This window comes from Dipodomys merriami, unplaced genomic scaffold (genome assembly GCF_024711535.1).
Source record: "Dipodomys merriami isolate MVZ:Mamm:240054 unplaced genomic scaffold, mDipMer1.0.p SCAF_1035, whole genome shotgun sequence".
Lineage (NCBI taxonomy): Eukaryota > Metazoa > Chordata > Mammalia > Rodentia > Heteromyidae > Dipodomys > Dipodomys merriami.
This window is the reverse complement of record NW_027202311.1, coordinates 231,304-244,086: the sequence shown is the minus strand read 5'-3', so window position 1 is coordinate 244,086 and position 12,783 is coordinate 231,304.

Here is a 12,783-nt window from a genome sequence, read left to right as displayed (position 1 = left end):
TAAACATCTAGTTGAGAGAATTACAAAAAGAAATAATGTGCCATTTTAAGGCCAGCATAGAACAAAAGGAAATAACATTGTATTAAATATGTTCTACTGCTGGGGCTGGGAAGGTGGCTCAGTGGTAGAGAATTTACCTTGCATGCCAGAGGCCCTAGGTTTGATTCCTCAGTACCACATAAGCAAAAATAAGCCAGAAGTGGTGCTGTGGCTCAAGTGGTAGAGTGCTAGCCTTGAGTTGAAGACCTGAGGTAAAGCGCCGAGGCCCAGAGTTCAGGCCCACGACTGGACCCCCCAAAAAAATTCGACTGCAAAGAAACAAAGACATGGAGGATTTAAAGTGTTTTATGGATGGATATTTCACTCCTGACATGATTCTCTTATTGCAGGAGTCAGTTATCAATTCCTTTAGTATGGTCCTGAGTTCTCCAGAGCAATAAGGATTCCAAAAGAGCATCCAGTGCCACTTCTCAGACCAGTACTCCTTTAAGGAGGGTCCCAATGAAATATCTGGTTTTTTTCTTTGCTTTTTTGTTTAGTTTATGTTAGTTCTGGGGCTTGAAGCCAGAGGCTGGACCCTGTCCCTGAACAGTTTTTGTTCATGCTCACCAGCCCCCAAATCTAGTACTCTACTGCTTAAACCAAAACTCCACTTATCGACTTTTTGCTGTGTAATTACAGATATGAGTTTGACAGACTCTCCTGCCTGGGTTGGCTTTGAACTAAGATAGTAAGAAAGCCAAGTGACATCAACTGTACAGTCTTCTCTTTTCAAATGAGAAATATTAGATGAAGTTTATTTTAAAGCTAATATTTGACCATTTTTTTCTTTTTTGTGAGCATACCGTACAGAGGAGTTAAAATTACATGGGCAAGATAAAGAGTACATTTCTTATCAATCATTGTTGCCTCCTCTTTGTTTCCCCTTCCCATCCCTTCCCATATACCCTCCAACCCCATTTGATCCTCCTCCCCCACCAATGTTGTAAAGTTCTTTTTTCGACATAACGACTTGTACATCTCATTGTTGCAATGGGTCCACCTGTATCCCTACTTAAACGACTTGGTTTTAGAGAATATGTCCAGCAAAGAATCCATAACATAACTCAGCAAAAGTAGGTGCACTGAATCATTTTGGAATTATTTTTGGGGTTCGGAAGATTATTGATCTTGTCGTTCCTTTTGGGGAAACTTAAAGTCATATTTCACCACTTTTGTTCTTGTGGGGCTTGAACGTTGCTCCTGGGTGATTAGCTACAGCACCACCTCCTGGTTTCTGGTGGTTAATAGAAGGTTAGGGTCTCATGGACTTTCCTGACAAGGCTGGCTTTGAACCACAATCCTCTGGGCACAACCTCCTTAGTAGCTAGGATTACAAGTGTAGACCACCAGCACCTGGCTCATATTTGCATTTATGTGCACTTAATGACACTGTGTAGACAAAGAATGGAAATTTTAACCAAATGATTACATTTCAGCATTTCAGAAAAATTGAAGTAGCAATAAATATGTCCTCCTTTTCCATTTTGTTACATTAATGACTGATGAGCTTTAGGACCCTTACATTAGCATCCTCTGCCATCTGTATAGGTGTATTTAGTATCAGGAAATGTTCATAGAGAAATATAGAAAGAATGAGATTTTTAGAAAACAAAAGAGATAAGGTATGTAAGAATAGCATAGTAGGAGATACATTTATCACACAGAGACTTTGAGCTAGCCTATGAGATTTAGAATGCTAAAAGCAATGAGGAAAAGCCTAGTTGACAAGTTCTTCAATAACCAAAAATGGTTCTCTAGAACAGTTTCTGGTATACCTTAATTACTATCATTTATTCCTTCTATCTGGAGTTACTCCTTATTTTCTTTCACAACTATTAATTAGCCTCTGCATTTTTGGTTCCATAACTCACCAAAAAGATTTCAAAATCACACTTAGCCTACACGTCTCTTTGTGATTAGCAGTGATGACACAAATCCTGGAATCATTGAATTTCCAGAATTAAACTTTACCTGACATCTAAGCACATTCCTGGCATTAATTGCTGTGACTTAATGAACAAAACTTTTTTCAACACTGTATCCTAACATAAGTAAAGTACATTAAATTAGGGACTGTTGTCAGGTGTCAGTATGGAAGAAGCAATTATATATTCCAAGTATGGGTTGTTTATTTTGCATTTACTAACTAAATGTTCTTTTTTTGGTTTTGTTTTAGTTCTTTTTGCCAGTCGAAGGGCTTAAACTCAGGGTAGGGAATTTTCCTGAGCTTTTTTTTTTCTAGCTCAAGGCTAGCACTATACCACTTGAGGCAAAGCACCACTTCCAGTGTTTTGTTTTGTTTTTTAATATATTACTAAGGAATGAACTCAGGGTTTCATGGCTTCTAGGCAATCACCGTACCATGAAGCCAAATTCCCAGAGCCCTAAATAACTTTCTTAAGATTGCATTACATTTTCATTCTGTAACCATATATCATTATTTTGGCCAGGTGCTAGAAAATGATGTAGAAAGCCATACAATACAATAAGTCTAGTAAGGCTGGATGGACAATGAATAACTGTCACGGTCTAGCCAGTGAACAGAAGGGCTTATCTCATGAATCTCTTTCAACAAGCTAGCAAGACAGCTACTGACCCACAGCCCACCTCCAGAATGAGAGGGCCACCTTGGGTTCCATCCACATGGGGATGCTGGACCCCCTCTTCCAGCACCCATTCAACCAGGTCTTGGGAAAGAGAGAGAAAAAAGTCAGAATTACAATTAAGTCTGGTGCAGGTAACTCAGAATTCTAATCCTAACTACCCAGGAGGCTGAGATATGATGATCATGGTTCATAACCAGCCCATGCAGGAACGTCTGTGAGACTCTTATCTCCAAAGAACCACCAGAAATTCAGAAGTAGTGCTTTGGGCACAAGTGGTATAGCACTAGGCTTTTGCTGAGGCTCTCGGGAACAGCGCCCATGCCTAGAGTTCCAGCCCCACGACTGACAAGAAGTGAGCTTCCTAACACAAGAAGTGGACTGAATAGCACCCATTGTCCTAGGGAGCATGGTAGCAAAGTCAGGCAGAGCTTCCTGGGAAGTTGAAGTCATAAGTAGGTCACCTTGCTTCTCTGTGCCTTGGTTTCTCCAGCTGCAAAACTCAACACAGTGAAGGATCCTCTTCCTCATGTGGATAGGGTAATGATGAAAGAGAGCCATGTTTTGTTTGATAATCCCACATCTGTTGCACGATTAATAACAGGGCCCACCTGAGCCCTTTCTGGGTATCTTCCTGACATTTCCTCACAGAATTGCAGAGAACCTTCTCTTTAGGCCACTCTCTCTGTGCCTAGTCATGCTCCAGAGATACCTCTGTATAAATCCTTTTTTCCTCACAATTGTCTTGTGAGGAGATTGAGGTTCCATGGTTGTGACCCTACCCAGAGATTCACCTGTGGTCAAGAATCGTCTGCTGTGATTTTTCTGCCTGCTCAAACTGACTTAAGAAACCATTCAAGCCACAGGAAAATCAAAAACCACAAGCAGACCAGAGACTCCAACAAGAGACAGGTTAAGGACACAGGGAGAGACAGGATCTTCCCATCTCCCCCCCAAAAAAATCAAAGAACTCTTTTTTTGGACCTTTTATAAAAAAATTTTTTTTCTAAAAGTTTTTTTTTAATTTTTAATTTTTAACTTTTAATTTTTTTGTTTTCTATTAACTTTTTTTCTTCCTGTTATAATTTTAATTTTAGGGGTATATATGTGTGTACTATTTTTCTTAAAAAATTTTTTTGTTTAGCTGTACTGACCATTTGATCCTTTTTTCTTTCCTTCTAATTCTTTTCACTTTTTCTTCTTTTTCATTCTTCTTTGCGTGACATAATTGCTGTTCTGCTCATCCTCAGATATATCAATAGTTGATTATTAGACTTTAACACCATTATGTACATGCTTAATCCAGAAATTTATTACTCAATTTAAAACCTACTAGACTTAAATTCCTTAATAGCAGTAGTACCTCTTTATACTTATATAACATTTTAAGCACTTTTATTTTCAAGTTTTTCACATCTCCTTTTTATCTCTCCCCTTCTCTTATTCTATCCACGTTCTTCTCTGAATATTACATTGTCAATTTGCATAATTTTTAAGTGTTGCATTTCTTAATTTTTAATTTTTGTTTTTCTATTTTTCCTTGTCTTTTTTCTTTCTCTTTCTTCTTATTTTGTGTCTCTCTACTATCATTCTGCCCAACCTATTTCCCGGTTTGAGATTAGGATTGATTTAACTCTCCCACAGCTTTTCCACATCCCTATATGCCTATTTTATCCATATCTCTCCCTAACTTAATAATTTCTGTTTGCCAAATTCTTCTTTGTGGTTCGTAGCCCATTAATACGTAGTTGTTTGATGTTGAATAGGTATATCTTTTGAACTAGATTTTTGCAGATTTTTGACTTTGCAATACAGACTTTGCTTGACGCTTGCCTTAAAATAGTGTGCTAGCACAAAACTGGCATTACATACATCTCAAATATGCAGAGCAACCGGGAAAAACAAGAGAAAAACGGCAAGTCCAGGTATCTCAACTCCCACTGATGATAATCAGGGGACAGAAAAGATAATGAATAATCCAGACGAGAGCTCCCAAAAAACTCTAAAAACACTACTGGTAAACACGGTAAATGAAAATATTTAAAACCTGCAAAGGACTCTGAATAAGCATGATAGGGAGAGAGAGGAGGCAAAACAAAGGTTAATGCAAGAATATCATGTGCGTGAGGAAGCAACCCAACGATTGATACAGGAATTGCATGAGCAGCTTGAGAACACTCAAAGAGAAATAAAGGAATGTCGTGAGAAGACTGTGATCAATCATTGAGAACTACAGGAACTGCATGAACATGAAGAAGCTAAGCAAAGAGAAATACAGGAATTGAAAGAGATGGATTAGAATGCAGAAAGATCACTAAAGGCATTCATGGAATCCATAAACAGAGAACTGAAAGAAGTCAGGGAGACCACAAAGGTAATGCTGAATGGAACCAAAAGAAGGAATGGGAATAACCAATCAACTAAGTGATTTGAGAATAAACACTGAAAACTAAATTAAGGAATTAAAGAAGTTCATACAAGATATAAAACAATGCTCCAACAAAGAATTTGAAGCCATCAAAACCGACCAACTAGAAGAAAAAAAGTAAAAAACAAAGTATAAAGTCTTGATAGTAGGTTACACCATGCAGAAGATCGAATTTCAGGGATTGAAGATAGCCTAGATATTATAGAGAAAGAAAATACAACCATCCAAGACAAATCCAAGAAATATGATGAATCTATTCAACACTTGGAAGACACCATCAGAAGGTCTAATCTGAGGATAATGGCTGTAGAGTAGAAGACAGAGACAGAAGTTAATGGTCTATGAAATTTGTTTAATAGGATCCTAGCAGAGAACTTCCCAAACATGCAAAAAGATAGGCCTATTCAAATACAAGAAGCTATTTGAACTCCAAATAGACCAAACCAGAATAGAACATCCCACTGTCACATTATAATCCACACAGAATCAATTCAGACCAAGGAAAAGATCCTTAAAGTTGTCAAGGAGAAAAGGTCAATCACCAATAAAGGGAAACCAATTAGAATCACCTCAGATTTCTCAGCACAGACAACTAAAGCAAGAAGAGCTTGGGATTGTGTATGCCATGCCGTAAAGAGAAACAACTATCAACCAATAATTCTTCTTTTTTTAATTTAATTTTATTTTATTTGTGAACATACTGTTCAGAGGGGTTACAATTACATGGGCAGGATAATACGTACATTTCTTACCAAGCATTGCAGCTTCCTCCTTTGTTGACCCTTCACATCCCTTCCCAGCCTCCCCCCTCCCCTCCAATCCCAATCCTTCTCCTTCCCCCCTTCCCCCCCACAACGACGTTGTAAAGCTCTTTTGGACATGACAACTTGTACTTCTCATTGTTGGAACAGGTCCACCTGTATCCTTAAACAACTGGTTTTTCCCCATCTCCTCCACAAGTTATACTGACATCAAATATAGTGAAAGCAGGGGTTATATTGTGGTGGAGCGACATACAAAGCAACAAAGAGATAATCTTATAAATGCATTAGAAACACATGCATGAAAGAGAAAATAACATTAAAATACATATCTAAGGGTTCATTTTCCTGACATCACATTATCTGACCTTTTCCGCTTGACTCATACATATACTAGATATTGCAAATAAGGGAAACCATGGGACCTATGTACCTTTGGGCCTGGCTTACTTCACTTAATTTAATTTTTTCCAAGTTTTTCCATTTCCTAACAAATGGGGCAATGTCATTCTTTTTGATGGAGGCATACAATTCCATTGTGTATATATACCACATTTTCTTGATCCATTCATCTATTGAGGGGCATCTGGGTTGGTTCCATATCTTAGCTATGGTAAATAATGCTGCAATAAACAGTTGTGCTGGTAGCTTTAGTTTGTTAAACAAGAATTCTGTACCCCGATAAACTCTCCATAAATGAAGGTCAAATAAAAATCTTCCATAGCAAAGAAAAATTGAAACAATATATCTCCACCAAACCAGCCCTACCAAACATTCTTAAAGACGTCCTACACATAGAAAACCAAAAAGACCACAGTAAAGGACAAGAAATTGCACCCAAACTGAGAATCCAATAACCTCAGGAAGAACCCAGTTGCCTCAGCCCCCAAGAAGGTGGATAAAATTGAAGGAACTTCCAAATACCTATCAGTCCTATCTCTCAACATTAAAGGACTTAACTCTCCAATTAAGCGACATAGACTATCTAGTTGGATTAAAAAGCAGGATCCTTCTATCTGTTGCCTTCAGGAGTCACATCTTGCCCATACAAACAAACACATTTTCAATGTGAAAGGCTAGAACAAAATCTACCAAGCAAACTGCCCCCATAAACAGGCGGGAGTTGCAATCCTAATATCAGATAAAATAGACTTCAAATTTAAATTCGTGAGAAGAGGTAAAGAAGGTGCTCCATACTAATTAAGGGATCCCTCCTTTGGGAGCATATTACAATTCTAAATATCTATTTGCCAAATAACGTAGGACCCAAATTTATCCAAGAAACTCTACTTTCCCTCAAATCCCACAGAGATACAAAGACATTAATTGTTGGTGCATTTAACACACCATTTTCCCCACTAGATAGATCAATTAGACAAAAACTCAACAGAGAAAGCACACATCTAAACAACTGCATAGATCAACTAGATTTCACAGACATCTACAGAATATTTCAACCATTAGCATCAGAATACATGTTCTTGTCAGCAGCACATGGAATGTTTTCTGAAATAGATTACATTATAGGTCACATAACAAACTTGTCCAAATTCAGAAACATTGAAGTTATACCTTGCATTCTCTCAGAAAACAAGGGAATAAAATTAGATCTCAACACCGAAAGCCACCAAAGAAAGTCCTGTAATTCATGGAGGAAATTCAAATGTTCATGATATTCAAAAAAATGAACACAGAAATTATTCACTCTTCTGGGACACAACAAAGCCAGTACTCAGGAGCAAGTTTATATTTCTGAGCTCCTACATCAACCAAATGGAGAGATCTGAAACCAACCATTTGATAAGACATCTGAGCGTCCTTGAAAAAGAGCAGCAAGATAATCCCCAATCCAGTAGACAGACAGAAATAATTAAAATTAAATCAGAATTAAATGAATTAGAATCCAAAAAATATAGAAAGAATCAACAAAGCAAAGAGTTGTTATTTTGAAACAAATTAACAAAATTGACCATCTTAGCAAATCTTATCAGAAAAAGAAGAGAACACACCCAAATAAATAAACTGAGAGATGAGAATGGAAATATCACCACAGAAACAACCAAGATTCAGAACATTATACAGGAATACTTTCAAAATTTTATGCTAATAAGTTTGAGAACTTGGCAGAAATGGACCTTTTCTTAGCAAATATTGACATGCCGAAACTAAACCAGGATGAGGTAAACCATCTTAACTCGCCCATATCAAGCATTGAAATAGAAACAGCAATAACACAACTCCCATCTAAGAAAAGCCCAGGACCAGGTGGCTTTACAGCAGGATTCTATAAGGCCTTGAAAACACAGCTCACACCAATACTCCTTCAAATCTTCAATGGAATTAAAAGAGAAAGTTCACTACCGAATTCATTCTATGAAGCCACAATAACCCTCATCTCCAAACCAGACAGGGACTCATCACAGAAAGAGAACTATAGACCCATTTCTTTGATGAACATTGATGCAAAATATCTCTAAAAAATTTTGGCCAATCGACTTCAACAATTCATTCAAACAATTCATCATTTAACAGGATTCATTTCAGGGATGCAAAGCTGGTTCAATATACGCAAATCAATATAATTCATCTCGTCAACAGGAGCAAGGATAAGAACCACATGGTTATCTCAACAGATTTCGAAAAGGCAAGTGTCAAGATCCAACACCCCTTTATGATGAAGGTTCTGGAAAAATTAGGAATCCATGGAACTTTCCTCAATACAATAAAGGCTGCATATGATATATCTACAGCCAGCACTATACTCAATGGTGAAAAATTAAAGCCATTTCTCTTAACTTAGGAACGAGACATGAATGTCCAAGCTCTTTATTTCTCTTCAATCTAGTATTAGAATTCCTAGCTACAGGAAGAAGGCAAGATGAAAACCCAAAGGGGATCCAAATAGGGAAAGAAGAAGTAAAACTCTCCCTCTTTGCAGATGTCATGATCTTGTAGTTAGAGAATCCCATAGACTCCACGCCCAAATTACTCAAGGTGATTCAAAACTTTGGCAAAGTAGCAGGGTATAAAATTAACCCTCAAAAACCAATGGCTTTTCTGGATACCAACAATGAGGAAAGTGTGGCTGAAATTAGGAAGGCAACTAAATTCATAATAGCCCCACAAAAAATAAAATACCTAGGAATTAACTTAACCAAAGAACTGAAGGACCTCTATGATGAAAACTTTAAAAACCTGAAAAATGAAATCAAAACAGATCTTAGAAAATGGCAAAATCTCCCATGTTCCTGGAATGGAAAAATCAACATCATGAAAATGGCAATACTTCCCAAGGCTTTTTACAAATTCAATTCGATACCTATCAATATTCCAACCTAATTCTTCAAGAAAATGGAAGAGGCAATCCAATAATTCATAGGGAACAATAAATACCCCAAATAGCAAAAACAATCCTCAACAGAAGGAATAGTTCTGGAGGAATATCAATACCAAATTTAAAACTCTACTACAAAGCAATAGTAATCAAAATGGCTTGGTACTGGCATAAGAACAGACCTCAGGAACAACAGAACAGAATTGAAAACCCAGAGAGAACCTACAGACCTATAGCTTTCTAATATTCAATAAGGGAGCTAACAAAATACAATGGAAGAAAAACAGCTTCTTCAGTAAATGTTGCTAGCAAAATTGGTTAACTACTTGTAGAAAATGCAAGCTACATCCTTATATATCACACTGAACCTGAATCAACTCCGAATGGATCAAAGACCTCGACGACAAAGCAGACAATCTGAAAACATTACAGGATGGATTAGGAAAAATCCTAGGTCTCTTTGACACAGGCTGATATTTTCTTAATAGAGACCCAGAAACACAACAAATCAACGAAAGTTTGGACAAATGTCATTGCATGAAATTGCAGAGCTTCTGTATGGCAAAGGACATAGATAGCCAGATCAATAGAAAGCCCACGGATTGGGAGCAAATCTTCATTAGCCATACAACAGAAAATGTTCTCATATCTACAATATACCTGGAACTCAAAAAAATTAAATTCCCCGACAATAAATCTTCAAAGAAGCAACTGCCCAATAAATAAGTGGGCTAAAAGGTTAAAGAGAAACTTCTACTAAGAGGAAAGAAGGATGGCCAATAGACACATGAAGAAATGATCAACCTCTCTAGCCATAAAAAATGCAAATAAAAACAACATTGCGATACCACCTCACCCCAGTTAGAATGGCAAAAATCAAGAACTCTAATAACAACAGATGCTGGAGGGGATGTGGACAGAAGGGAACCTTACTGCATTGTTGGTGGGAGTGTAAACTTGTTCAAACACTTTGGAAATAGTATAGAGGTTTCTCTATTCTCCATATAGAATTCCCCTATGACCTAGCAATCCCACTCTTGGACATTTACCCAAATATTTACAAACAAGACCTCACTAAAGCTACCAGCACAACTATGTTTATTGTAACCTTATTTACCATAGCTAAGATCTGGAACCAAGCCAGATGCCCCTTAGTAGATGAATGGATCAAGAAAATGTAGTGTATATATACAATGGAATTGTATTCCTCCATCAGAAAGAATGACATTGCTCCATTTCTTAGGAAATGGAAAAACTTGGAAAAAATTATATTAAGTGAAGTAAGCCAGGCCCAAAGAAACATAGGTCCCATGGTTTTCCTTATTTGCAATAACTAGTGTATGTCCGACTCAAGCAGAAAAGGTCAGATAAGTTGGTGTCTGTGAAATGAACCCTAAGATATGTATTCAAAAAGTTTTACTTTCATTCAATTTTCTCTAGTACATTTATGTTTATTTTTTTGTTGCTTTTTATGTCCTCTCCCACGGTATAATCCCTGCTTTCACTGTATTTTATGTTGTTATAATTTATGGAGGGGAAGGGAAAGAAAATCATTTAAGCAGGGATTACAGATGGGCCCATTGCAACAATTAGATGTACAAGTCCTATGTCGAAAATGAACTTTACAACTTTGTTAAGTGGAGGTGGAGGGTCGGTTAGGGGGATGGGGAGAGGATGGGATGGGAAGGGGAATCAAAGGAGGAGGCTACAATGCTTGATAAGATATGTACTCTTTATTTTGCCCATGTAATTTTAACCCCTCTGTACAGTATTTGCACTATAAAAAATATGAAGAAAGAAAGAATCAGCTGCTGTGGACTAAAAGTTTGCGATAATCCTTCTAAATCGATGACTGCACTTGTTGTTACATGTCTACCATCCCAACTCCAGAGAACCAGGTCTGGTGATGCATACCTTTCACAGATAGGAAGACCTCGAATAGCCAAGCCAGAGCATATATTGAGGCTCTCTTTCAGAAATACCCAAGACAGAAAGGTGGCTCCTCAGAGCCAGGGAGAGGACACAAGTAGGGGGTCATGGTGCCCCCAGAGGGGTCTCTGACCCGGGGTAGGGGTGGTTTGGGGGCAGCCACACATCTGTGCTGCTGGGAGAACTTGCTTTAGGCTGCTCCAGGTGGGGCAAGCTGCGATGGCAGCGGCATTGCAGACACATGGCCTCAGAGCAAAGAACCAGGGCCAAGGAGCAGGTTGGAGCTTTACACGGCCTGGCAGGGTGCCATTGCCTGATGTTTGAAATTCCGCACCTTGGGAAGGAGGGAAGGAAGCCAGGGTGCTGGCAGGCATCTCAATTTCCTTCTATATTCCAAAGTTGCCTGGAGTCTCTTCCTCACCACTCAGCCATCTCTACCTTCCTCAATTGCTGGTAGTGGTGTAAACTAACAGAGAGTATCCTGGTGCTATCAGGCAGCATGGAATGTGGGCGTGGCCACCACTCTTGTATCTCATTGGTCAGAAAGAACTATGAAAGAATGGGGGTGTGACCAGAATCCTGTGATGCAAACAGCATGGGCAGAGTCAAGATGATAGCTCCCTCAGCCCTTTTCCCAGGGAACAATTTCCAATTCAGTTGGAGACAAGAGGGTGACCTCATTTAGATGGATGGTTTCACAGATTGTTGTGTATGTCTGTTTGTTCCTAGTCCCAGACCTTGTACTCAGGATATGAGCACAGTATGTGAACTGCTTTTGATCAAGGCTGGCCTTCCACACTAGAGCTACAGGAATTCTGGCTTTGTTGGCACTGAAGTTGGACTTTCTCGTCTAGGGTGACTTCGACTATGATCCTCCCATCACATCCTTGTAAGTATCAAGGAGGACTGCTGAGAGCCACTGGTGCCTGCCTAATCATTGTTCTTACTGGTGTTCTTAGACAAACGGGTGAGTTCCCTATCCTTGGGTTTAAGTGGTGGGAGCTGTAGCCCACAGTTGGAATCTTGGTCTTGCCACCTCCAAATGGAAGGAGATCCTAAGAAACTTATTCCTGTCCATATGATTAACAATGGAATATGATGTATGTCATGATTGAAAGAGCAGTTCTTGAATGATTCTAGTATAAAATTATACGCAATTATGTTATAGGATACTGATCAATGTTAGTTAATATTTTATGAGCCATTTGAACAATCACATTAATAAAATGGAGGTATAATGACATACCTTAGAATTACTATACTATTACATACTAAAAAAGTGCTATTTTTCTGCCAACACTGGGACTGGAACTGGTCTTGGTAACTCTGTTGCACTGTGTGGGAAGGGGAAACTGGCCTCCTAGAAGTCAAGAAATTCGTGTCTATTCCTTACGCCTGAAATAGATCCCCACCAATAGAAAACATCCTATTCATGTACAATTTACATATATGATTTATATTTATATACATATGTTGACTCCATATTGCATTCAGTGCAGTTATTTTATTTTTTGTTTTATTCATGTTTTGAGCATTTATTTTGACTATTATGGCACATAAAACATTGATTACATAGATTACATAAGGTAGAGGTCTACATATGTATTCCACTTCATACCTGACACCAAGGACTTTCACAGAAAAGGAAAACACGTGTCACTATCAACTTCTTACTCCACAATTAAT